Source organism: Halictus rubicundus, chromosome 18 (genome assembly GCF_050948215.1).
Source record: "Halictus rubicundus isolate RS-2024b chromosome 18, iyHalRubi1_principal, whole genome shotgun sequence".
Lineage (NCBI taxonomy): Eukaryota > Metazoa > Arthropoda > Insecta > Hymenoptera > Halictidae > Halictus > Halictus rubicundus.
Window position 1 is genome coordinate 6,430,924 of NC_135166.1, and position 26,258 is coordinate 6,457,181.

Consider the following 26,258-nt stretch of genomic DNA (forward strand, 5'->3'; position numbering starts at 1 on the left):
ATCACTTTCGTTAAACTCGCTTTCGCTTTAACACAATTTCGTGGGAGAATGAGTGCGACGCTAATATTTTTGAAAGAGTAAAATTAGAATCTTGCTTGGTTTAGTAGTTCCAGGATTGAAATACTTTCTGGATATAATGGATGAACTATACATTAATCGTTTCGATGTAATTTTAAAAAATTACCGCGAGGATAAACGTAACTATTTATAACGAGCTTTTCGTAAACATTGAGCAACCATTTTTATAGTGTGACAGGATTTTTCATTTGGAAATCATTCTGCTTGTATGCCAGAGTAACCTTAACATTTCTCGACCAATAAAATGTATCAGCTTAAGGCACTCTAAACATTAAAAATTAACTATGACTAGATCCTATATATAGGATGCTATATAACCTAATAGATATGGCACAGAACAACGAGTCGTATTTTTTAAATTTTCAATACAGGCCCACATGAAAAAGTGGTAAAAATCAAGTTTTAGTATTTTCTTTAAAATTCCAACCAATCGCAATTTTTTCAAAATTTCTTTCTCAAGTGATGCAGCAAACTAATTGTTCCAGCTTCTCGAAAGAAATGCAATATTGAAAGAGTTATCGTGTTTTTAACAGTGTCTAAATATTATTACGAGTGACGGCGATAAATAAAATCGTGAAAAGTGTTCATCAAGTGAACGACGACTATTCGGGTGAACAATAAGTCAGGTCGTTTGTACGTCGAAACAAAGGGACGTATTATAGAATTGAAGTAGCTGCATCGAATCTGACATCTTATTCGCCGGCGGGACGATAAACGAGCGTCTGAATTTCCGTGCGAGGAAACACGTAATTGTTCCAATATATAATGCATACAGACACGGTAGACAGCTGTTAGACAGATATGCATCTCCATGTATTAAAGTATACGAGGTTATTGATGTAACCTCTGATGCATGCACGCCGTTCACTTTTATATCCGGCCGGTTCACCGGCTAGAATGATTTTCGCTCGCTAGCGTATTAGGTTATTCCGCGCATTTATAGCGACGCAGTTATCGATGTTGCATAGAGTACGGGGAGCTTTGATTATCCGGCATAAAGCTTCAGATTTAAGTCAACCTCCCTGTCTGTGCACGATAATGGATAGCTCTCGTGTGAGAAATGTACTGCGAAAGAACGCCGTAAATATACTCCTCCTTCCGCTCGCAGTTGTCTACGTCATTATTACCGAAGTGTTCGACACTGAATAACTATAATCTCGACATCAATTCATCCTATATTTGCGATCACGGTTAGACGGACAAATTTCACAACGCGTTCGCGACGGTTCTTGTTCGACGCAGGAAAAAGATGCGAAGGTATTAAACGTTTTCGTTTTCGAAATAATTCGCATAATCTCTGTCGTGAGTAGATTGTGGATTTTATACAAATATGTGAACAAACATTTAAATGTGATATATAATTTGTCATTTCGTTATACATTAGTCAAATCAATCGACGTAAAACGTAATAAGTGAAATGATCAATTTGCTTAGGATCTTTAATTACACCACACTGATAATCTCAACACGTCGACTGTGGGTGACGGAATTATTTGTCCAGGTTTTAAAATAAATGTTTACGTTAATATATTGATTGTACCAAATTTGATTAGGATCTATAAAATGCAAGAAAGTTGGAGGATTACTCAATATCATACATTTAATTATTTTTCAATTTTGATTTCGTTTATGGAATTTTCGGGGTTCTAGTTTGGCAGTCAAAGTGTTAACAGTAGAACTACCGAGTCAAAATGGTTCCTAATTTTTTCTTTCACGATTACGAAAATTTTAGAAATGTTTCGAATGAACTTCTAAGTGTACTTTGTCGAAATTGTAAAGCAATACATATTAATATAATGCAACTGATCAAGAATGTCCACGGACCAAATTAAACGTCTTATGAGCTATTGAATGGGGCATCGAGAGAAAACATGTGTAAAATTTTAACTCTGACCGAGAGAGTAGTTATAGGATAAAATGCAAAATATTAATTCTCGACCTACATTCCTTAATTAGTCATATGTAGAAATTCTGAACAAAATCGTACAAATTGTCGAATACCCAGGTACATATACTGCAATTAATTCGGATTTTTCTGTTAGAAATCCTGGTTGTAAAAAATTAAAAACTCGTAAAAATTCGGATTTCGCTTTGAAGTTTAAGAGCGACATCATTTATATTTTTCAGAGTGTCGGTGTGTCGGTATAAAAATCGTCCACGAATTTTGTCAAATTTTTTGGTGAGGTGCGCGCCGCGGTGAGGGAAAAAAATAATAAAATCTGCTCTTTCCCAGGAAAAACGAATGTGAAATTAAAGTTTTAAATTTAATTTCGTAAGGAGGTAAACCTGGACACATATTAGAGCTCGAAGCCACTCGTTTTCTTTCTTTTAATATTTTCGCTCGAAACAGCATGTGGGGCAAACCGGGTTGCGCCGATCAAACGCTCTTGTTCGCGATTCTGCGCTCGACTTGCGCGAACTTCGACGGCCTAATCTTTTTCTGCCAATCTGCGGTTTCGCGGTCTGGCTCGGCCAGAGATTCGCGTTGGACTTTCGCGACGTCTTAATAACGCCACGTCCGTGCTCGTTGCACTCGCCGCGAAACGCGCGGCGACTTTCAGGCGTCGTCGTCGCAGGAGACTGGCCTGCACATGGAACTCTCGGATCTCCGGTAGTAAAATACGCGGCTTAATTGCTTAATTTCTCACAACTAAGCCCTCGCTCGGCGTCGAAGAACAAAGGCGCTCGCCCGTTACTTTGGCCTTCTTACTTTTATGCGCTATCAACGTTACTCGCTGCGTGACACTTTAATTATGCCGGCGTGTAAATCCAGCAAGAGTTAACCCCGGGACTGGCCCAATTGACGATTAACCTGCGTTGCGCTTCAAATCTTTTCCTTTTTTCCTATTCTTTTCGCTTTTTTTCTCTCCTATTTTTTTTTCCTTTGCACACTTTCTGCTTTTTGCTTCCGCGCTACGCTCCTGGCAGAATTTTTAATAACGAGTTTCAGCGTAAAACACTTCGAGAGGGCTCTCTGCGCGTCTCGAGTATTTTTTCGTATGCGAGGTTTTTCGAAAAATGAGGAAGCAGTACCCGACATTTTTTGGGTGATACGTTGTCACTGATAACTCGTTACTTTCTATCGCAAGATCTTCCCGAGCACGACGTTGCGTATTAACCCTTAATAATTCAATTCAATTATATTTAATGGTCGTCCCTGTCGAAATGGTTGGTGGATAGAAACGTAGTGAGATAGTAAAAATTCATCTAAATCAAATTAAACCTTATTAAATCGTATTAAACCTACTCCGCATTTCTGTTCCATAAAACAGCAAATCAAATATTAAAGATAAATAAGTACAATAAATTTTAAAGATTTGTTGTAAAGTGTAATTTCCAATCTTCAAATGGTCCACTCAGTGCCGGTAAAATTGTCTAATGTTTTTACATATCGTGTAATAATATCATGTCAAAATATTTTTGTACAAAATGTTCAATGGCCTACGAAAGTCGATTTCTCGAAAAAAATTACGATCTTTTTACGAAATTGTGACAGTTCGGTCCTCCATATTTCGAAAATCTCAAATTCAGTGTTGTAATATATAATTCGGGTTGGGATGAACACAACGCGAAGCTGCAATAACGTTTTAAGCTAGTAACCGGCGCAGTTAGATAAATAAAAGCTAAAAATAATGAACAATCCGAGAAATAAGAATACTAAAAAATGAGGGCACGCATTACTACGGGGGAAATTTTTGGGACCATACTATTCCGAGTCCCGATACGTACGCGTCATCTCCTAGTCATTATCCATTCGTTGGGTCAACGTAAACGTTATTTAAGTGGGAATCGTGAAACAGTGATGAAGACAATGTGCGATAATAATGCGCATCGATTTAGTCGACGAGATGGGACCGGTGGAGCACCTTGATGAAATATGTTCGAGGAATTTAATATTATCGGTCAGTGATCTCCGAAATGGTTCTTCTGCGAGACGGATGGCAGCCTGGGAAAAAAAATCTTCATTTCACGTTTCGCGAGTTATCTCGCGACGGAGGATCTCCCGGAGCTCTCGGTTACACGACGAATTACACCGGGCGTGTATAGCGTCCGCGCGGCCGCGTTGCGATGTTTGTGTTTGCCTCGATTCATCGCGAACAGTCCCGGGCGATAAGAGCGTGTCCGCCAGTAAAATTATACTCCCTCGGTCCTCATTATACGAGAATAATGTTGACGGAAGGAAGAGAATAACGAAGAAAGTTACCGTTTGCATTAAACTTTTGATAAAATGCCTCGCGGTGCTACTCCCGGAACTGAGACAAGTGATTTGTCGCGTCAAAGTGAATCCTCCGGCGCGACGCGGCACCGGAGGCCGCACAAACGATTCGTTAGGAACGACCACGATGTTGTTTTTACATCATAAATTCAATTGACTCGGCCACGCTCGAGGAGTTTTCGATACGGAACTTTTCGGACAGGGAAACCCTCCGCGAGAAAGGGAGGGGGGAAAAACGTCCGGATAATTAACCGTTGCGATGACGGTCCGTGCCGCTAAACTCGTCGACGCAGAATCAAAGCGCTAGTTAGCAGATAACGATGTTCTTATACGCGTTTTGTTCTTAATAGAGGTTGCACGCCCGGTATACGTACTACCTCCGAGCGGGATAGTAATGTTCGATAATTTGATTGAGATTGGATTCGGATAATAGAAGCTCCTTTCCACTTGAAACTTGCGCCGTTCTCTTCCATTTGCCGCAATTTCCTTCGAGTTTTAATACACCCCGCGATCTGCATGACACGCGTATCGATCAATCGTAATCACTGCGCCACTATTTCGTTTCCATCTTGTGTACAAACGCGAATACCACGATGTCAAAGACGCGCGTAATATCAAGCTTGAAAAAGTTATCCTGCTCGTACTCGTCAGCTCGTAACAATCTTTCTGTAAACATCATAACATGTTATGCAACTCTGACATAATTGTACATTTGTTTTTCTATGCGGTAATGATATAATGTTACTCTTACGGTGGATCTAAAAAGTGTTTGAACTAGTATCTCAATTTCCGATTCTGTCGATTCTGTTCCGATTTTGTCGTTGTTTGAACAACGATAATTTCGTAATAGAAAATAGTACAACAATAAATCTAGACTCATTTTAATGATTGAAGCCTCTACTTTTTGTTCACTGTTTTCTCGGATATTTTTTCATGATGTAGCATGTGTTTTCACTGAATCGCCAGTTTTGTACCGAAAGAACGTTTTTGCTCTAGAAATAGTTTGGTCAGGTTTTTTACAAAATTCCATAAATTGAAACGTCGGTAACAACATTCGTTTATGACTCTACCACATATTTGGAGGTTGAAGCATACTGCTTGCGACGATAAAAAATGCCCCATTTTTACTTGCTGTTGTGTAAAACAGAAATAGAGAACAAATTTGGTTACATGGTCTTTTTTACAGTTTACTGTAAAGCAGGCAGTCTCATTCAAATTACACTAAATTAACCGAAAAAATGTGTGTATCAATTTCTAGGAGGTTGTTGTAAAGGGAAAGCTTTAATTTTCCAAGTCATGGTGGATTCAGTGTTGCAAGAAATTTTAAAAAGTTGTAAACTGACCATAATTTTTTATTAAAACTAGCCCAAGCTTTCTTGTAGTCAACTGCGTGAAAATAACCTAAAAATTGCTAACGACAGAAGCTTTAACACAATTTCAGAAACTTGCGAGTGATGGAAGTTTTACCAAAATCTCGTAGCTGTATTTTGGATGTTAATTCGTCGACACTACTAACAAGGAATAGTTTTCATACCGACGCGCGACGTACGCTCGAGGGCATACTTCTCCTAGTTGCTCTCTCGAAAGTGGAGACAACACTTATTAGTAGGTACATTGTTAGAGAATAGCTCTTACAACTCTATCGTCTAATAAGTTACACTCTTGAACGGCAAATTGGAGTTGAAGCACAGCATAATACTCGATCACGGTGAGGCGAGAAATGATTCGCCTCGAACATCCAACGTCTGCCCAAAAATGTAACAAGTATTCTATATTTCATTAAACTCGTTGTTCTGACATTTCTAAAAAAATGTTATGAGCTTTAATATATAAAAATGTGCAGTCTAATTATTGCAAGCACAAGTCCTGTACCACTTTCTTCGCTTCTGGACTGAATTAAATTTTTAGGCGTATAATTAATAATAATAAGATAATATTATAATTTTAGGCTTTCACAATTAATCGGTTGTGACTGAAACTTAAATCCAAATTTTGTATCTTTCAACTCGAAGATACAATCGCCATTTAAAAAATTGAAGAAATGCACAGAAATGAATAATTTCCGATAATAGAGTGTATTCTGATTGTTTGCAAGTGACGAACAAAATGATTTTTAATGAAGAACAAATTCGCGAAGGAAGGGCTACGAATTAACTCATACAGCTGATAATTAATTCAAATCTAGCTTTAAAAAATAGTGCAACATCGACTTCAAAATCTGGTTACTACCATTAATTAAAAATCGCCGACTATCGTTACATTTTTTGCATATAAATAACACACGGACGTGACCAAATATTACACACTATAAAAATGTCACAAACACGCATTTCGTATGTTTTAAATTGAACCATCAGCGCCGGAAGTAGTACAACACATGAACAAAATTTAAAACAAGTGACAGGCGTGCGCCAGTGCAACAAAACATGCTTTTCCAAACCGTGGAACTGCGTAGACCCAGCAAACTACACAATTTTTGCATTTGTTCTCGTTATTCTATCCAAAAAAAAAAATCATCCGTTTTCCCCTCGCACGTAGAGCTTCAAATAAAACAAACAATTACTGCAGAAAGGTTTAAACGCTGTCCAATCATTTTAAAACACAAATTTTCAAATAAAAAAAAAATAAAAGACAACTCTTTTGTATGACTTTCTTAACGGCAGTGACGGGTAGCAGTAGACAGCGCGAAACAATAACCTCCAATTCCCTGTACATCGTTGTCTCTTTATTTTCCCGGTCCCGGTAATTGTTCTTAACATAGAATGTATGATTAATGAAAAGAATAGCCCATCCATATTAGGCAGGTTTCCTCTACTACAGTACAGTCTTGATCTAAGCCCAATCCTCGGGTCGTAGAAAACGACAGCGCTAAACACAGTTTAATTTATATCGTGTTCAGTGTCATTTTAATCAGAAAAATGCCACGAATAAGTTGGTGAACGTCCCATAAAAAAATAATGAAAAATAAAGACATGTGTGCACTACGCAGTGGAGGGGATAGGCGAACTAACTAAGACCGTGTAGCTCCGTTCGACTTGGATCAAGACGTTACTGTACTCGTAACGTTAGGCTAACAGAGACTTCAGATGTCGACGGTTCGGATAATCGAGATCCTATTTCGAACGCTATTAGCAGCTGGTACGAGTACCGACTTTCGACATCAGACACCGTGGCAATTTACTAGCACAGAGAAAAATCCGAAATTGGAATCTGCAATTATAATAGCGAATAGTGGAGAGAAACAGCGTGTACAAGTTTCTTCGTGGAAAGCTGGCTGGTAGTTCTTAACTTTTCCGATGGGCAGAGGAAGAGCCTGTAAGGGTTCGTTACAGGTTTGATAAACTAATCCATCGCGGGACGAGCTCTTCCTACAATCTTCTTGGTGATGATTAATTGCCTGAACATTTCTTCCGGTGGATCGAGTACCGCCGCGGCCTCGTAATTTCTCCGATAAATGTATCGACGTTAACGTTACTTTCATTAAAATTCATGGCCGAGATCGAAATTTTCGATCGAACTCTTTTTGCGAATTTATTTTCGAAAACCTTCCTCTCCCGGCCCGGGGAACACTAATCTTCTGTAGCAGACGGTTCTGACCATTAATCTTCGTCGTCCCGACTGCGCGATTTCAACGAGCAATTTTCTAATTTACTGCAGCGAAATTAATTTATTTTTTATTAAATAATGGCACGGCCGAGTCTACGTGTGCTCGGTCGAACTTTCGAAAACGGAAAAGGGACTTTGCAAATATAAAACAATAGGAAACGCAACACCTTTTTTCTTATCTGTGCTTTTGTTTCAAGTCGTGAGCAATATTTAATCGAAAGAGACAGAAAAAGTGAACTGTTTTGATAGTGACAGTGTTCGAACAATATTTATTTGTTAGTTTAGTAAACAAGCATACAGGCGATCTAAACAGGTCTGCGTGTATCTGTCAAATTCTTAAAAAAATGAAAACAGAGCTGAGATTTTTGCTTACTAGAAAGATTTTTACTTTGATCTAGACTTTTATTTAAGGTCGTGATCAATATTTAAAGAAAAGAGACAGGAAATGCAAATTGTCTTAATTGAGACAATACAACGTACAGAAAATATAAAACAATTTACACGTACCTGTTGAATTCCGAAAAGTGGAAAAAGAGCACAGAGTTTTATCGGAAAGCATAAATTAATCAGAAACACAAATTATGTAGTTTTATCTGGCTCTCATTTAGAATGAGGATCAATATTGAAAAAAGACAGTGAAAGAGGATTGCACCGATTATGACGGTGTTCTGATATTAAAATGAAAGTTTAATGTCGCAACTGAAATCCCCCTCGATCGACGCAAGTATTAATCCCATTCTTACTGAATAAATAACACAATAGACTGCACGGTCTATTAATTACCGTGTTCGCTGTCACGAGGGTTTCTACTGCCGCGTACACATTTCCAAGTTTTATTTCATAAAGCATGGCGAAACAAATGAAATCGTTAAGAACAATGTATTCGCGTTGTAGCGTAAATAAACAATGGAATTAGTACGCCCGGATTATAATGTACCCTGGGAAATTCGTTCCATAAATAATCTGGAAAATATTAATCTTTGCATGTACGCAGCAGAGACTCATTTGCCAAAATTTGACTACGAAAATTACATTTAACTGAAATCACGGGCATTATCATGGGCAGCAAACATTAACACATGAAGCAAAATAAAATAATTAAAAAATTATTATTTTCAATGTTGGATGCAACAAACATTCGCAAGCACAATATACATTTTTGCAAATTCAACTCTCGAAAATGAACATTTCAATTCTTAATCATTATATTGCGCATTTAATGCATTTATGATAAAAAAGGATGGATCAAGAATTTTAAAATACTGTTGTATTATTTTCCTTGTGATTATTAAAAATAGAAATAAATGTCTGTGCAGCTTCTGTGTCTTGCAATTAATAGAAACAATTTTTATTTTTATTTTTATTTTAAGGTAAATATAGATCTATGAGATCCATAGAAGAATAAAATAAAGTTCTCGTCCTCAAAGGATTAAAGAATCTCTTTGACAATAAATAGTGGGCATAGTAGTGAATGTAGATTTCAGAAATAGTCAAGTTCGAAAATTGCCTGAGACAATGCGGAGGGAGCCTGTTTAATTATGTGAAAGGATATTTCGCTGCAGTTGCTCGCAGTTTCGTTAAGATGGCGGAAATATAGACCATGGAGGAACAAGGACTACGGATACAGAAACCGACGTGGATAGACTAGAGGCGAAGAGCTGTTTGTTCTTATGGAAAAAGGAAAATGAGAAAGTGGAAAGGACCATTCTTTAGAAGTTCTCTCCTTCCTGTCTGCTTTTCCTGGATCTTCAAGCCATCAACTCCTCCCTTATCCTCTGGCGACGCGACGTTTCGGGAAACAACTTGCTTAAAATTAATTGAACATATCAACTGTATGCGAAACTTTTCCTTCTGCTTTCATTTATTTGTTATGAACAAACGAGGTATGTTAACGGTTGATAATGGCATTCGTTACTTAGACACATCAATAACAAACAATTGGACACAAATGCGGAAGATTGTAACCGTCATAATTATAAGTCATTATTACTAATATTATTTAACATTAATAATACCATTATTAGTAATAAATAGTATTGTAGAAAGTTTAAAAGAGTTTAAGCATGTTAATATATTATTTTCAATTCATTAAGATTGTTAAAGAAACAAAGGATCTTCTATATGGCTATTGTTTTTGTAATTAAGACGCGGCAATTTTTATTTTGCATAAAGATTCGCAGTCTAGTCATCATGTATGAACAATTGAGAACTTTTTGCGTACACCTAACAGAATTTGTAAACGTATGGGTGGAGCTAGATCTGGAACTTGAATTGCATTTTATACGAATTTTCATTCATTAGTTTAGTTTAGTAATTTTATACAAACCAATACATTTTTTACATTACTAATTTCTGGTGCTTTTTCATTCATTGTTGAAGAATTTATTTAACGAAGAGGGATTCATTTAATTGAGCGAAAGATCCAATATCAAAAATTAATTTGATTAATTCGAGCAAACTAGTCATTGTTTCCTTTCGAAATTTGTAAACGCGTATTGTAATGTACACTCTTGTGTAATTATTCTTTAGAATCGCCTCGATAAATCCTGCAAGCAAAATTAATTTCTATAAATCTGAAGCGATTAATTGCAAGTGATAATCTCGAGTCGGTTGATATATTTTTGCCAGTAATTCAACATTATTTCCTTGTGAGTAGGTTCGAATTGCGTTTGGTCAACCGTGATTCGCGTTTCTTATCGTTTATGTCATTTGTACGTTCGATTTAATAACACAGAATTAATTCAGCATTTTGAAGAGGTTCAGTTCCAAGTTTTTTTCCTTTATAAAATCACGACATTTTATAAACTTGTGGAGTTGGCAATCCAATACTTTTCAATGCAACTTTTCTCCAATTAAAAATCAGATGATAAAAATTCTCTGTTAACATTTCGTCAAAGTTAAAATTTCTTTAAGAAGAAATATGCTTCAGAAAATATTAAACGAAGAAAGATGTTACTTAAAAAGACATCCTCAACCCAAACAGATCCCCGATTGTACCTAATTATTATTATTATGTATTTATTGCTTTAAACCATATGTGGCATCTACTTTTAAGGAATTAAAAAGTTCACCCAAAGTAAACAGCCTAAATTATTAACTCCTAAATTATTAAGTAAGACAACGCTTTTTATTTCGAAATAAGAAAATCGCTATCCCCTCTTCTTCTTCTGCATCCGAAATACGACGAAAGCCGGTCCCCAGCCATCGCCTTATATCGAGAGAAAAATGACTCCGGCATAGGCCTAGACCTCGTAACAGTCCGAGGGTTTAATTATTAATGAATGACTTGTTTAATCATTCATAAACAGTGGACCTTAATGCAAAATAAAAATAGAAAATTATTCCTTAGTAATTTTAATAGACTGGAAATAATGCAACGCTACGCCTATATCCTTCTAATATTTTTACTGTTCTGTATTTCATCTACTCATTTCGTTCAAAAATGTACAAAATACACAATCTAATAATGATTTTATCCTAGTCTACTTATTTTAGAATGTCGTCCCACTGTAGTTTAATCTTGACAGAAAATCAAAATTGTACGCATCGATTTCAAGAAAGTAGGGGCAAATAGAAAATTATTTCTTCCGTAACATCACTAACCTGGAAATAATATAAATCCGTAATCTAACAATGATTTTAATATTTTAAACTACTCTCTTTATAATGTGCCCTCTTAAATTTATTTTTCTCTCTACCGGGATCACTTTCTTTTGCGGGTGTGGGATAATCAAATGAGCTTGAGGCAGCCGCCGCCGTTCCGATCTTATCGAGTAAAAATTTATCAACGTCAGTTTTTCGATGGTGGAAGGGGCATGATCGCCTCGATTCCTGGCCGGCGATAAAATTCGAAATTTCCATTCATTCGTTCGCAAGACGACGGGCGTCGCGGCGCACATTTTCCCCCGGCGTCAGTGGTCGCGCCATTGTATCGAGTCAATGGACTATCCATCTAGCGCAGTTGCCGATTTACCAAATTGCAAATCGATACTACGCGTTCCGCGGGCCGGTAATATACCTGACCGCTGCCACCATCCCGATAGCGTTCGTATACAAAATCATGTTTAAGGTATATTCAATATTGACCGGGGCGTCGCGACGTCTCGACACTGGCTAAGATTACGACCCCGCGGTTCCATACTCCTCCGCAACTACTATCTTTACAACCCTTGCAAAATATATATTTCTGCGGATGTGCCGCGGAGGAAGCAGCCCGTAAAACGGGATTCTCCACTTTATAGAATGTAAATTAAGTGATTCTTCTTCATAAACCGTGATTCACTATCATCGAAATTTTGTGGCCGCGATAGAACTTTATGAAATACGCGACACCTAACGTTTGACAAAGTACTCGCACTAAATCCGCCAATGGATACACGTCGTCCTTTCTGCCGTGAAAGCAAATTGAAAACGTTGACGATTTTCAATTGTCGGTAACCTATACGGATCTTTTTGCAATTTCCCATTTTCTGCGACTGTTCCCCAAAAACTAAGCGAAACATTTTCTTTGAGGACCCGAAGACTCACCGTAGCAAAACTCAACTAAACAATTAACAAACCTATTATTCTTTTTCTATATTGCGCCCCATAAACTTGCACACGGCATAAATGCATAAAAGTCCAGAATCTAATTTATTGAATTATCACAAAAGTTTTTCACAAAATTTTCGTGAACACAAAATTTTAAAACATTAGAAAAAATGTCACCACGTTGTTTGTATGTGTTAGCGTTGCCTAATACTTACAGCACAGTTGCGTAGCTGTTACAATGCGTGTGACAAATACACGCAGCCTTGCCCGCAGGGGCGTGGCTTCGTGCCCGCCGTTCTGCGTATGCCCAGGGCAAGAAAATCGCTGCCCGTACGGGCAGACGCTGGACCGTTCTGATTTAACAACTTGGAGTGTATGCATTTGCAATCAACAAGCAACAAAAGGAGTAGTTGTGTGATTGAAAATATTATTTGAAACAATTTAGAACATTATGGAACTAAAATCGTTGGAATACCTATGACAGACTGCGGAGATCTAAGCATTTATGGCATGTGCATGCAAAATACCACGGATATTAACTAAAATTAATTTTTATTTCAACTTGGTATCAAGAAGTCTTTCACTGAACGAAATAAAATGTTTATTAGAATTTCAAAGAAACAACATGCAGAAACAAGAATTTGCATAAAGAGTGTCTGTTTATGATATACATTCTGTATGATTTTTTAATTTTATGTTGGTACTATTCGTTTATGAAAACCACATCAGCAATGAAGTGAATGGTTTATATTTATAATAATTTTAGGAATTGCCTTCATGGTTGATATTGAAATTATATCGCGAAAATGTTGCTTTAATTGTGACTCGCAAATTTCCGTAACAAAATTTACTGCTGAAGGGTTGAAATAATTTCAGTACAATAAATAGAATTATTCGTATACGTAGCATATATAATAGATAGTCATGGTTACCAATTAAAGTGCCAAAATGTTCGCAAAACGTTCCCCGGGCGACTACAAATCCTACCAGCAACTTTTACAATCGATTATCAATATATTGCACGCTTGTTACTAACTACAATTGAAAATGTCATTAAGGCAATAAGTCCTTAATTCTGTATATATTATAAATTCGATCGGTGCTCGTGAAATATATAAATATATTCGCAAAGTTAAAAATGTAAAGCACCGTATGACTTTTTACATGCGTTTACCGTTGAACATTTTCGAAACGCTTTTAACATGCCCTAGAGAGAAGCGAAATTACTGTTTCGCAATTTATTCTCGTCGGATATATTATAATACATCGTGTAACCTTTTAGCATACTTCAATTTAGTCAAAAATAATCCATTAAAACTCTCGAAATCGTTAAATACGTGCAAACCCGCGTTCGATTGCTTTTATAAAAGTTTAACGAAAACGAAATCCATTGTTTAATCACTGAAATTAATTCGCGACTAATTGGGCCATAGCATCGTCTGCAATGTTCGTTTATAATAACCACGTTCCCTATAATTGGAAAAGTGCAGGGGAAAATATTTGACCGTCAATTCCAAAGCCGAAAAGCTTCAAATTTGGAATTCAATCATATAATATAATACAGCATAATCCTAATGGACACCGTAATTTTTAACCTCGATCTTAATGAATTAAATATATTTTAAAATAAAAACTTCTTTAATCGATTGAAATACTTTTAAACACTTTTAACCCATTCTGTATGAAAACAAACGCTACAACATTATTGAAAATTAAAAATTAAAAAAAAAATATTAAAAAATATTGGAAATTAAATATAAAAATTTCTTTTATTATTGATATAATTTATGAACATCCAATTAAGTTGAGAATTTAAGCTTTTTTTCTAATATTTGTTTTCTATTCCAATATTATTAAAAACTCTTCTTGTGTATCTTAATTGTTTTCTATTTTCTTATCAATATTTATTTTTCTATTTTCCAGTGCAATAGAATAAATTTTTTAAAATCATTCTAGTGTCATTGTATTCTACATTTGAAATAAGGTTTGTGTACTATCAATTTTACCGGCTTTTCGTAAATATAATTTTATAAACGACAGAAAACACGATGTTAGATTCACCTTTTTAGAAGTAAGGGTTTACTAATTGGAGAAGTCAATTAATCTTGATAGCGTCGAGAATTTCCAGCCTCGTAAAAGTCAATTGAGCGAAATGATAGATTTTTGGACGTGCAATATTTATTACCCCGCCTTTTTCTTTTATACCTTTTTCGTACATGACCATTGGATGAGCGCAATGGAGTGAACAGTAATCGATTTGCCTGGCCGGGACAGAGTGTAACGATAGTTCGATGTAAACGAGTGTCAACGCCTGTCCTCGCTTCTTCTGGATCCTTAAAGGAAACACACACTTCGTCGATGAGGATTTCCGCTGAATTCATTGGAGTGGGGGGTTGGGGGGAGGTTTCGCGAGCGTAAAGGGAACAGGCTAATTTACGTTCACTGCAATCAGCCACGATCAGGGCTAATATCTTTCTCCCAGATGCCGATGAAATATCCACCTGTCACTGGGACCAGTGTGCCAAATTACAAATCGATATTCAGAATCTCGTCTCGATGATTCCACTTCCCCGGTAATATTCCTGAAAGATTCACGGGATACCTCACCCTGAAGAGAAATTTATCACCACTCTTTGGTTCCTGATATTAATTTAGTTCGCCGATAGAAATTATGTTACCCGGGCGAACCGTAATCGAATGATATACTGTGAACGAAACGCACACTTTACCCTGCTGCATAATTTCATCGAAGTTTCGCTTCGGTATTGCATAAAACTTCTTTCCAATAGCAATTTTGTCTTCCATAATCTCCACTTTCAAAATACACATCAAACAATTTTTTCATATTCTCGCAAAATTGTCCAAAGTTGCGTCATTCTTTTTCTGGTAATCGTACTTGCCGTTTCATGTTTCAACCGAAATATTTCACCGTTTTGTATTTTAGAATTGCAAACGTGCTCGTAGTTTCATTTTCGAACAGCGTTACTTGTATACTTAATGATTTTACCTAGATCATGAAATTGTTTAATAAAAAATCTAATTGCAGTCAATCACTTGCTGGCATGATTTTTCTTAAATCATTAAGTGGTATCTTAACTGGTAGCTTGTTTTATTTTTGAACAGTTTGAGTAATCTAAATAACTGTGTCAACTGTGACATGAGTGACTTCATGAACACCTGTCCGCATGATCATGCTCTCATTCTCCACACGAATGCATAAAATGCGCTCTGCAGACATTGGCGACCACCAAAATTGAGTAACAAAAGTTTCAGGCGTTTAATGAACTCGTTTTATTACGAACGGTTTCGGTGATCTGAATAAAATTGTAATATTTAGCAGCCAGTGAATTGTAACGTGAGTGACCGTATTAATACTTGTCGACTCTCCAAAATAATTGTTCATGCTCTCATTCTTGTCAAAAATGCATAAAACGCGCTCTGCTCTCATCGGCGACCACCAAAATTGAGTAACAAAAGTTTCAGACGTTTCATAAACTCGTTTTATTACGAACAGTTTCGGTGATCTAAATAAAATTATAATATTTAGTAACCAGTGAACTGTGACGTGGGAGACTATATTAAAGCTTGTCCAAAATAAGGAGAACGAACGAATATTTTCATGCTCTCATTCTCGTCAAAAATGTATAAAACACGTACGCCACACGTCGTCGAACACTAAAATGGAGTGGCAAAAGTTTCAGACGTTTAATAAGCTACTTTTATTAGAAACAGTTTCGCTGATCTAAATAAAGTAACAGTGCTTATAAATTTGTCGATTATGGCACGATTGACTGTACGATTACCTGTAGACGTACCAAAATGCTTCTTCACGCACTCATTCCTCGTCAAAGATGCATAAAACATGCTCCCCGCCAATCGGCGACCGGGAAAATTGAAAAACTTTCAATAAAACCGCGAGGACACGAACGAAACGAGATGAAACATATCGAAAGCGTCGGGTGATCCTAATTCAACACTGCCGTATTATACCGAGAAGGAACCGGTTGCGTCTAAATTGACTTCTCAAATGAATTCTCGGAATGATTATGTGCCTTCCGACTTCTTCGCCTTTTCCTCGTCTCTCGCTCTCCCGGTTTCCTCGGGATCGGCGCGGATCGATCGAGAGGAAGATTGTTAAATGTTAAACCACTTTTCATCGTTGCTATATACCGTCGGTTCACTTGGAACAGTTTCAGCAGAAAGTTCCGCAACAGTAGCCCTCGGAGATTGAAATTACTGCCATTCGTAACCATCACATGTCAAATGAAACGTAACATTTTCCGTTACACGTTGCTGCAAGATCAATTCGTCTCGCCGATCGGATAGATACTCGACAGGGAGAGAGAGAGTGTGTGTGTGTGTGAGAGAGAGAGAGAGAGAGAGAGAGAGAGAGAGAGAGAGAGAGAGAGAGAGAGAGGAACAACATTTTTGCAATCGGAATGCTAAGTCGCTGACGTCCGGGATTTCCATTCCGGAATTTAATCGCGAAATTTCACCAGAGGAAAATTGCTTTGTTGAATTCTCGTCCAATGTTCGACAACTTTCGACTCGGCGCGTGTTTTAAGGTTTAAAGCACGTTTCGCCGGGAATGAAGTTTCGTAAAATGGAGCGGTGACCTAGTTTGGTCGACCATGCTTTGCCAACTTTATCTATTTATTGATATTCATTTTTCTACATATTAAAATCAGTGCAATAGTTTCCTTTTAACGACCATCTTACGTTAACGACTAATCTCAATCGTAAACAGTTACGAGGGCGAAATAAGAGACAAGTCGAATTGAGACGACCACATTTTTACCATAATCAATGTTATGACTAGACTGCGGATTTTATGCATTTATCGCAAAAATGAGTAGCTGTAATTTAGAACAATCGAAACATTAGAAGAATTTAAAAATGCTGTTACATTACTTTCATCCTATTGAACGTGTTAGAAAAGAAAAAGAAATTTTTGGTCCACTCCAATTTGGTGGAATTCAGATGGAACATTTTTATTTTGCGTAAAGATCCGCAGTATAGTTATGACTGCCAAAAAGTAAAAATACAGCTACCTCTTAGCATGAACCAAATACAGTCATTTCTTTATATATGTCGCCAAGGCCTAGATGATAAACGTCGCGGAATTATCCCCACTACCGCGGGGTATACCTCGCGAGGGGCCGCGAAGCTCGAGAGGCCTCGAACACCGAGGAGTGTAAACATAACACAGCTCCTGGACGATACATGACGCTGGCAAGACTCGTGTTGTTGACATATATCGAGAATTCACTGTAGTTGTAAAGCCAAAAATTTCAACGTGTCTTCTTCGTTTTAAATGCCTGTTATGCATATCCTAATCCAATTTAATTTACTCGACTATACTACAATAAAAATTAATTTATTGGTCAAAGGACAGTGCATCCATATATGACCAACATGGCATCCAATGTGTTAACCCCTTGCACCATAACCAAGCCAAATCCATGATGAAGATTTCAATCAAAATCTTCTATTTTATTAATTTCCTCGGAATCCGAATAAAATTTTATTTGGTTGTTGCCGTAGCCATTAGAGAATGCATGGACATTCAGTAAACACAAACTTTCTTCTATAACCTATGACGTCGATGCGACTATGAACTAAGAAAAAAAACCTTTGTTCTATTTTTAAGAAATTCTGAACGTCAAACAAGTTCTAATCAGTGCAACCGTGGAGCAAATCGCTCAGGGTTAACAATCGTCCAATATAATCGTTATCGCACGATATCAGATATTCGTCAGGTTCGATGTTCGGTTTTCGCGTGGTTGACCGATAAAGTAAAATAACCGGTCGCTTAGGCGCTGAATATCCCGGGTGATACATACATAATTAGTATGATCCCATCACGCGAAACGTCAGAATCCGCGATCAGGCGTCGTGCATTACAACGAGCGGGATTAGTGAAACGTTTCGAGATTCGGATCCAGTTTCCGCGGATTATCCGGACGGAATTGCCGATCTACGCTCTCAGCTGAGCCCGGGAGATGGTTGGGGAGCGGAAACGAGGATTTACGTGAGCGCACTCGATCGAATTTGTCCGGCGTCTTCGCCTACGCTTCCTCGAGGAAATGTTATTTAACAGGTATCAGTTCCTCGAAACTTAGTCCACATTTCGCTGGTTGCTATCTCCCCCGCCCGGATCCAAGCTTTCTCCCTCTCACCCTCTCTCTCTCTCTCTCCCTCTCTCCCTTCATCTTTCTCTCGCTCACTATCTCGTCCCCAGTCATCCCTAGGATCAGACCGGGGACTTTTAGCGTGGCTGCTGCCATCCGGGTATCGATCCTCAGCTCCCGGTGCCGAAGTTTGACACTGTAAACCGGTTTAACGAAAAATGGTTTAACTTCGAGTAGCTTGGCCCCATAACGCTTTCTCCGGGACCATTATACCGCGCCAGGCTAAGGCTGATTGTGATTTACCGCGACCCACCGTGAACGATGCTTGATCCTGTAATTGAGTCGCCATCCACGGTGTTATCTTCGATGAAAGAATACCCAGTATTGTATATCATCACCGGAGAATAACGAGAACGGGCCACGGCTCAACGACGGTAACATATCAACCACGGTGATGCTCCTCTTCGATAGCACGCGAAAACTTCGGCCCACGCTATACCGGCACGATAAACAACCCGGCCGTACCGTCAAATAGTCGCGGAACGCTGCGAAACAGGAACAAACTTTAACAAACCCTCGGGATCTTGAAACGTTCTCTGCTCAGCTTCTTCGTTTAACAAAAATTTATTATTTTTTTTTAATAAAACGGTGGAACGACCGGTTTCATATTTCACGATTGTTGAAATTGTAAAAATACATTTACATGGAAAATAATGGAATAAATTTCCCTGAAAATTACGGTCAATCCCAATAGATTTAGTTTTGCCATTTTTATGACACAATATTTGCCCAGACACTTTTAACCCTTTGCACTCGAAGCCATTTTAAGTGTAAAACGAAACATTTCTGCCGACCTAGAATATTTCCCTTCTATCTATATTTTGTTCATGCTATACATACGAAAATGGTGCAATTTACTCGTACAGTAATGAAAAGTTTAGTAATTTATTAAATACAAACAAATTTAATAATGTAAAAAATATTTTGAATAATGATACAGCAACTTTTAGTGGCGCCTTACAGTCGCCATTCGAGTGCTAAGGGTTAACACTTTGAACGCCAAACTAGAAACCCAAAAAGTTCCATAAAATCAAAGTAAGTTATTTAATGAAATAAAAATTGCAAAAAATTAAATGTACGATACTGAGTAATCCTACAACTTTCTTGCATGTTACAGATCCTAATTAAGTTTAGTACAATGAATATATCAACGTAAAAATTCATTTTAAAACCTGCATTAATAATTCCGTTAGCCACATATGGCTGACGTGGCGTTCAACGTGTTAATACTTGGTAGGTTTAGTGTTAAGCAATGTTTTTACTGGGGATGACCGAGTACACCGTAAGTCGAGTTCACCGTCACTTCTTAGCTCTTCAGGAACGACGTCATTTTCTGTATGATTGACGTCATACAAGGTGTCCCTAAAATGTGCCTCCCTGAAAGAGATGATTCCTGAGGTTCATTTGAAGTAACTTTTTCCTTTGCGAAAATGTTCTCCGCGGCTTTGTTAGGGAGTTATTAACGAAAAACACGGACCAATCAGGTCGCGGCAACAGCGGACCGCTCGACGATAGGTCCCGCCGAGCGTAGCGTTGTTATTGGCCGAGTCGGGAACGGTCCGCTGTTGCCACGGCCTGATTGGTCCGTGTTTTTCGTTAGTAACTTTTTAACAAAGCCGCGGAAAATTATCTACCCGAATGACCGAAAAACTGGTGTGAAATTTGTTTTCTTTCTTAATATGTTTAATACATCGAAAATAATATTATAATATTACAATAAATTTTTCTAATGTGTTCACTGTTTTAAACTACACCTATTCATTTTTGTCACAAGTAGCGTAAAATCCGCAATCTAATAATAAAAAAGAATTGAAACGATGAAAGTGCACTGGTAATCACAACACGTACATTGCACTACACTTTACGAAAATGAAAAACATTATAAGAAGAGCTGTTATAAATATCTCTAGCTGATCGAGACCATAAGAAGATCTGAACGCAAAGATTTGGAGAACACTTGCGAGCAATGACATAAATATTCCCGACCCGGTTAACGGGGGGTGGTTTAGTATAATTGCGGGGAATGATTCGGTGACTTGGTGCGCATCGCATTCAATTTAAGGCAAAACATCGGCGCATTATTGAGCGCATGGTCTGTTATATTCAGTAATCGACTGGAAAGCGTTCCATCCAGAAAGTTCAGATCAGGCGCTTTTGCTTTCAATGGGAACTTGTCGTTTAGCAAACGGAAAGGGAAAAAAGAAGAAACCGGAATGGAGGGGAGTGGCGAGTGAGAGAGGGAGGGGAGGGGGGCAGAAAAAAACCCGTCGCGAAGCGTTTCGTGCTTCTTCGTTTTAATATCACCGGGAAAAATCGAAAAGGAAAACTGCCCCTTTATAATGAACCATCGCCGATGCTATACATCGCCTGGAACTTGCAACGCCTCCCTCGAAAGTTTGCCGGGGCCATTCGATGGGAAACGAATTCCAGTGACTTCACCGTTGCACCGTCTGAATGCATTTCCAATCTGGCTCGAAATCGCATTGCCCCAGACGCCCCCATTTTCCAATGGCGGGAATTCAGTGGAAAGTAAAAACATTTAGAAAGTCATCACCTTATATTAGTCCACCCCCCCCCCCCCATCTACCCCATCGAAACCTTCGCTCGTTTATTTCCTTCTCTTTTTTCGCTTTTTTTCTTCTTACGAAGAACAAAAGAGAGAAGTTCCTCCGCGTAGGACATGATCGAGCCGATGAAATATTGCTTTGCATATAAATGTTCGATCGCTATTTATGATCCTCGGATAAAGCGTAATGTGGCCCCGAGATCCGACTCAACTTTTGTCGTTATTACCCAAGATTCTCGAACTTCGAATGGCCCCGACCGAGATATTTAAAATCCGATTTTTCTGAAAGATGGCCACGCGTGCCGCGGAATAGTCGTTCTTTATGATTGCTCGAATCGGAGAACTCGACCACGTAAATTGTTATGGGTCTAAATAATATCTGCGGTGCGAGAGACATTTTCTAATACCCTGGAAACGTTGCTGCGAAACTGTAAAATTAACGTAAATGAGAATTGAATTTAGTAAATGAACCTGTCACGATTCAATTCACATTTTACTTGCCATTTACAGTCGCCAAATGATTTTCGAAACTTGCAGCACTTGTACGTTGGAATTCGTCATACTGTGGACTACACGCACAAATAACTTCTAAAGTCTGACACATAAACATTCTTGAATTTTTACGATATTTTCTTTAACCCTTGAATGGCCATTTTAAACATATTTTACACTACACAGCGAACTCTCGATATATGTCATCAGCACAAGTCTTGTCAGTGTCGTGTATCGTCCAGGAGACATACCCGAGCCGTATTATGTTTACACTCGTCGGCGTCCGAGGCGGGGATAATTCCCCGACGTTTATCATCCAGGCCTTGACGACATATACAGAGAAATCACTGTATTCAACGAGAAAATCGACGTTGATCTCAAAGAAGTGGATTAGAAAATATACAAAAATAATTAATGCATAAGAATATAAATAAATCTAGCCACGACTGAAATGAAATATGAAAATGAATATGAAATTGTCAAAAGCATGCGCCTTGCGAGTGTTAAAAGCATTTCTAAAAAGCTAAAACTGAATTATTTTGCATTGTTTAAGCACAAAGCTAGCGAAGAAAGTAAAGTCGTCAAAATCAAATACAAATGTTAACCCAACGAATGTACCAATTCTCCAACGAAATAATGACCCTAAATTTCGATCGTGGGAAGTAACCTGGTATAGTGACTCTTCGCGTAACAAAGTGCTTTCCTACAGCGACGACACATGTTCCTTTTTACCAGTTTACACTTCATTATACTATGCACGTTAACGACTCATAATCAGACGAACCTATGTCACCAGACACCTGGCACTGTATGCTGAAGTGTTTCAGTGCAGTTTCTCCAATGTAAAGTTGATTATAGTGCGCCACGGCTGTTTGGAATGTGTACTGTGCGAATGGAAATATCGATAACGCAAACGTGCCATTATTGAACGAAATTGATTCCATAAACAAATACGATCGCAATTACAATAGGGCCTTGATTACTCTAATAATACGTAGACGTAGCTGAGAAACTGCAAATACGATTTGTAGACTGCGGGTGCGACAAGTGCGTTCATTACCAAAATGACTAAATCAAATGCAAAAGAGGCACAGCATTTGTAGAACTTCAAAATACTATTATTTTTTTCTGATTACGGTTATTAAAGAAATAAATGTCTCTGTAGCTTTTACATTTAACAAGTAACACAGCATCGCAAAATATTGTAATTAATACAGTAATACAAATATATTTTAATTCCTTTCCATTTGAACCGAATGATATTGACATTCGAATCACAAAAATGTATATTGTGCATAAAAATCCACAGTCAAATAATTTTGAATTCAATTCCAACGACATTATCATTCGAATGACAGAAAATGTTTATTGTGCATAAAAATCCACAGTCCAATAACTTTTAATTTCATTACAATGATATTCTCATTTGAATCGCAAAAATGTTCAAACGCACGAACGTGCCTGTTAAATTAAGATTTGTTTATAAATAATGGATTTGTACGGATAAAATAATGAAAGATATTGATCGATCGAATTGCACTCACGATCCATTCTGGCAGCTTATTAATCAGCAATAAACGTAACAAAGGGATTAAGAAATGATTTATCGATTATGCAAAGCGGTACAAGACTTTTCAATTAATTCGCGCATATCTAAATCTCTGGTCGGTTAATTTCACGTTGTTAACGCCAAAGTTCGCACGCGATGTTTCGTGAAAAACTTAATGCCGTGACAGTGACTCTACGACGGAAAACACGTTCGCGCGAATTTGCTTTGCCGGGAGTACGCGAACGCTTTGTGCAATTATCGCGCGTTTCCATACGTACATAAAGAAAACTAGCAACATGAAAAACACTAGAACAGTTATACGCACTTGTATCACTTAGCGCCATTTTGATCAAAGGAAGTTGGAACTTCTACCATTTGCTTGTTTCCTCGTGTCGGTCCAGTTTCGTTTAACATAGTTAAAACGTATTTGTTCACTTCTCGATGGCTGTAAATCTGAAATATACATTTCGATCGAATTAGAGCCTGTATTTGTCACGAACACGCATACTGTGAACATTGTGTAATTAGCACGCAAAACGGCGTAAAACCAAAATTTGATGTAGGAAAATTTGTCATGATTCTTTCCCCAGATTTCCAAACAATACAGTGTCTCACAATTTTGTTAAAACGCTATAAATGGTTACACTGCCCACTTTTACGCAAAATTTTTTGAGGACACTGTAAACAATGGGCACCTTGCCGATTATCATGCAAAATAAAATTTTCTACGCATACTGTGTAAAGTTGAATAAAAATTTATTTCTGATATTTGAACACCGAACTACAAACAATGATACGTTTCGTCAAATTGTATATTTTATTGTATCTCGCGCATTTTTGTTTGATATGAAAGCATAAAAACGCGCATGACAGATCCTCACCGTTCCCGACAGTATCCGTGTCATTTTCGGCTTTACGGGATTTTTATGGTACCGGTTTGGCAATTAACATGGTAATTGCGTTCAACGTTAAAACCGTTCATCAAAACCTGTTATTACTGTTTGTCGAATTTTTCATTCTCGAAAAAGTGTGCCGTGATAATTAGATTTCGAAAGACCGCAAGAATAATTGCACTTTTCAAGCATTCACCTCGAACAGAGCTTGTGTTTTAACTGGAAATGCATTTTGTGTGCATCATTTAGAGCCAATCGCATTTGCATAAAATATTATCCAACAAGAAACGAGTGTATTGTTGGAATAGCATTTTTCAGCATGTCGACCTAAAATAGATATTTACATTCATATTAAATGATTCTCGATAGAAGATCGTCTAGATCATTTCTTTTCAACAATTCAAATTGTAGAAACCATTCAAACCAGAGACCGAAAATAACAATTATCTTTCGTTTTTTAAAAAATTCTGCTCGCATTTGTTTCGTTTAAAAACACATCTGTACCCGTGGAATTTTTATGAGAAATAGTGTTACTCGTAAGAATTTGTTTAAAATGTATTTTCACGGAACAGATATTTCAGAATTTCTAAAATAAAAGTTCTGTGGAGACAAGTTGTATTCGAACTTGTAAAATTGGACAAGAATTTATTTCTAAAATTCTGTGGTGTTCACTGATATGCATATTCTATTAGTAATAACAAGGATAATTGCGCAAGAATGGCATTGTATTACCTTCGAGCACGAACAAACAAGCTTCTACCTCGTAAGAAATGGAGGACCAATGAGCAAAATTGTTCAGCGAAAGCTTATGAAGCAGGATCACGGTGTTTCCTATATTTTCGCGCGAAATGATCTTTCGACCGACGTCGGAGAAGTCACGTTTAATTGAAAAACACGGTGGCCAGACAGCCCGGATAAAATAAAGAGAAATGAGGAACGAAAGCAATCGCGTTACGAGACGTACCTGACAACCAACGTTGTCCCAATTTCGCGCGCGTGGCAATTAAACGTTATTCGTCGACCGCGCGTACAGAAAATTGCTCGGTCAGGGGGCACGAGGTATTGTTGTTCTTCCCTTTTTTTTCCTCTCGCCCCTTTGCCCGCCACAATCGCTTGTGGATTCGAACACGCCGCGTGCAATGAAATCAAATATCACGTGTTTCAATTAAATTCCCTACTGCGGAACTATAATTTCTTCTTCTGAGCCTTATGTCCCAACCGGAAGCTCCACAACTACTAAGTGAGAAACTGTGAGTTTTATTACAACTGCAGCTTTTCATGCAAATGTTTTCTTATGCGACCAGGTTGCGTTTGTTATCGTTCCATTGTCGGCAGGAAATGATTTCAATTTCATTTCTATGCTTTTGTCTGATAAAATGTCTACAGTAGTCTTAATCTAACAAGCCTAATCCTCGGGTCCGTGCTGTGACATAGATCGTGTAGGATATTTTCTTGTGACCGGGTCGAACGTAGAAAAGGACAGCGCGTGTAAACACGGACGGAAGGTGCACTAAATACCGTCAATTAAACCAGTAAATACAGTTCAAATTATATCGTGTTTATAATAACACGGTATACACAAATAAGTTGGTGAAAGTCCCATAAAAAGTAAAAGTAAAGAAGTTTTGTAATTGGATCAAGTGACTAAGATCGTGTAGCTCCGTTCGGCTTAGATCATGACTTTACTGTAATTCCTTAGTGAAACGTTTTGAGAGAAACTATTTTATTCTGAGATTAATCTAACATTAATATCCATAATCCAAGAGTCACGCAATTGATACTGGTAAAATTGTGTGTAACATTATGTTCGTGTATAAATATCTGTTAGTGATTCGGAATTGTTGTAGAAAGCATTCATTGGTCGCAAAACCGTAATAAATCTTGTGGAACAACAGCACGAGAAAAAGCCTTTGTCTCGAATTTGAAAGGGTTTCGCCACGAGATTGAACATTAATGTTTCAGTAACCGTGCATGTCCACGTTACGTTCGCATCACGAGAACAAAAGTCCGATGAAATTAATACGCCCGGAGCTTTGTTTTTATTTTTCCGTCTTACATCGACAAGCGAACTGGAAATTGGTCTACAGTTTCACGTTTGAACACATCCATGAGCACAATAATCGAAATCGAAAGCCAT

At 37.7% G+C, this 26,258-nt stretch overlaps 1 protein-coding gene across 2 annotated transcripts in view; it reads left to right on the forward strand.

Annotated features, from left to right (window-relative positions):
- Positions 1-26,258, forward strand: part of LOC143363053 (uncharacterized) — a 77,269-nt gene that overhangs the window by 10,123 nt on the left and 40,888 nt on the right. The gene's annotated exons all lie outside the window — the stretch shown is intronic.